We start from the raw sequence: 3,097 nt of genomic DNA, 5'->3' as shown, positions 1-3,097 counted from the left end.
TTTACCTCAGGTTTGGGACATTGACTGCTTTGAAGCACCAAACCTTTTTATTACTGGTTGGGACTGCCCTCTTTTTTCCCCGGATTGAATGTAATCAGGTCATGATCACTAGTCCCTAGGCAACCACCAACTTGCAGTCTAGTGATTAAATCCTCTTTATCAGTCATAATGAGATCCAAAATAACATCACAAACCACTGCAGGCCACAGAATTTCATTCAGGGATTCCTGCATCAAGCCCATCATGTCTGGTTGAGCTGGAGCATATATGTTTGGAAACTTAGAGAAACTGCCCTGGTTTCTTAGCCCCCGTTTCCTATGGGAGTCAGACGAGCACTGGAGCAGCATCTGTCCAGAATGCTGCTTCCTTAGATGCGTGAGTGTCCTGGGAAGGGGAATGTGGTTGTGGGTGTGCATGAAGCGAGGAAACTTTCTTCCTATGGGTCTTTCTGAAGGAGCTGGACACCTTAGCAGCAGTACCCGGGCTCTTAGCAAAGACTAGGTGGGGCAATCTCCCAGACCATCGTAGTCATCTGCCATGTCCTCTGCACAGCTTTCTGACACAAAGGAAAATGAAGGAGGCCACATAAGAGCATTTCCGAAGCCATTAGATTCAAGATGCAGCCACTGACTTCCACCTCCATGTGCTAAATCCCCAATACCAGCTGAAGGCTTGTGCTGCACAGAAGTTCCTGACCCGTGCTAAGGCCAAGGAAGGAATAAGCGGGAGTTATTCTTTCTAGGAATGCACACAATGATTTTCTTGTGTAACCCTTCTGCCAATCAGAGTTGGTAGCAACAAGGGCCGGGTTCAGTATCTAGGGGTTCCTTTTCAACAATACAACACAAAACCGGCTCAAGCCCCCAACCAGTGACCTGGGACAATTTACACACCAACCACGGGTGCCTCAAAGAGGAAAAATATGATTATTGCTGAAAATATTGTGATGGTATAGCAGTGTTAGAAGGATGCCATCTTTGGATATAAAACCACTGAATGTTACATTTTCACAGCATGTCATTGGATGAGCATCTTCTATCCATAGCCAGGGCTGCTTTTGTTACCTTTGCAATCCTGTTAGACTCGGAGCACTGCTCAACAGTGAAGAGACGGAGATGCTAATCAATATTTTTGTCATTTTTAGGATTGATTATTCTAATGAATTCTTTGGGTTTCTCAGCCAGGCTGCTAAAAGACAACAGCTGATAGGGAAGGTGCCGGCCTAATCCGGATCTAGTTTATCCAATCAGATAATTCAGAAGATGAAATCTCTCTAGTGGCCATAAATAAAATTTCATACTGATTTTAAAAGTGCTTTACTTGTTTAAAAGGACAGCAACGCCCCAGAAGACTTTTATGATTTGCTATTTTCTTATGTTCACTGTTGTTATATGGAGGTCAGGATGTGTTGTTTACTGAAGTGCCCTTGATACAGGATCTGGCAGAATTTGGGGGACAGAGCCTTGGATATTCTGTCCTCTCCCCTTACTTACCTGGGCAAACTGAGTCTCTTTTAATTTCTAAACGGAAATTGAAAAAGGAGCCCTTTATCTTTCACTGATTTTAACTGTGTACACTACCCTGGGAATCCTTTGAAAGGCGGCTGTACAAATGCATTATTTATCATGATCTGGAATGGATCAAAGTGCCTATCTCTAACCATCCCTAAACGATGGGAGGGAAGTTTGGAATCTGGATCCAAATTTTGCAGGCAAACCACTCCCTGCCCCCAACTCTCACCCATCACTGAATTTTTCAGATTAAAATAATGGATCAGAGCTTTATGACTTGGGCTCATCTCTAAATATTAGCACCCAGAAAGCTAGAAAGAACAATAGTTTGGCTCAGAGATGAGTAAGGAACTATCTGCAAATGCATGAAGAGCTAGAGCATCAGAATTAAGGAGGAGAAGAATTACTTAGGGCTGGTCAGGGTAGAGGGCTGACGATTATGGATGATGATGATGATGATATGTGAGAAAAGTCAGACTGGATATCAGGAAAGGCAAAGGCAGCAAAAGGGGCTTTCAGGGAAGCATTGGTCTCCCCCATTGCAGCAGTCCCTCATGCTCTGGCTACACAATGACCTGATTGGCAGGGAATGGAACAGATGCTCCAGAAGGCATTTGCCATCTCTAGTTTTGAGGGATGCACCTTTGCTGTGCAGTTCTCACAGATTGGCATGACCCAAACTTTGCCAGGTAAGGGGCTGTGCTGAAACCTGGTTGCAGCAAAGGGTGTCTCAGGAAACCTACATGCTCCAGGAAACAAAAAAGGGCTGCACACCAGATGTCTGGAGGAGCCTCTGGGACCAGGACGTTGTGAATACAGATGAGCTGATTCAGGTCAGACCACTATCAGCCTGTGGTCAAGAGGGAAGCCTCTGGCTTGGTGTCATGCTTTCATTGCTTGTATTTAAGTGGGAGGGATGTCTGAGTGAAGATCCAGAGACAGAATATATCTAACACTCCACCGATTTAAACAGAACTGACAAAATGCATGTGAGAGGGAAAAACACACAACCCACCCCAATTTAAGAAGCAATCAGTAACCTCTCTCATCTGCCCCTGCCTTGCTGAACTGCTGACTCTCCTGATTCTGCCTTGCCACCTGGCCTGACCTCACCGGCCTATTCTGTCAACCTGGCCCCCTCGACCGAATCTCCTGGCTACCGACCCGCTGCGAGAACTCTGACCACTGCCTGGACTGCCTCTAATACCAATCCACCTGCCAGCTACCAGACCGCACGGGTATCACTTGATCACGGCTCTGAATGTCAGCCACTGGGCAGGACACTCTGTCCTGTACTGCTTCTCTCTCAGGTAGGCAGTATTAGTGATACCAGGCTCAGTAGGAGAACAGTCGGAGTCGCTGAGGCTGGCGCTAAGAGCAGGTGCTGTGCTGTCCTGTCCTGTTCATCAGTAAGACATTGCCACTGATTTCTACCTAGGAACGTTTTGTAAATTCTCTTACCCTTCATTCTCAATGGCCTGTTCCCCGACGGATCAGGCTAATGGCAATGAGGGTGCTGCGGTGTCCTTCAAAGGACAATGCCTGTTGTTTTGGGCTTGTTGGAGATTATGAATGTTTCCAACACA

This window comes from Chelonia mydas, chromosome 13, assembly GCF_015237465.2.
Source record: "Chelonia mydas isolate rCheMyd1 chromosome 13, rCheMyd1.pri.v2, whole genome shotgun sequence".
Classification (NCBI taxonomy): Eukaryota; Metazoa; Chordata; order Testudines; family Cheloniidae; genus Chelonia; species Chelonia mydas.
This window is presented reverse-complemented; position numbering follows the sequence as displayed.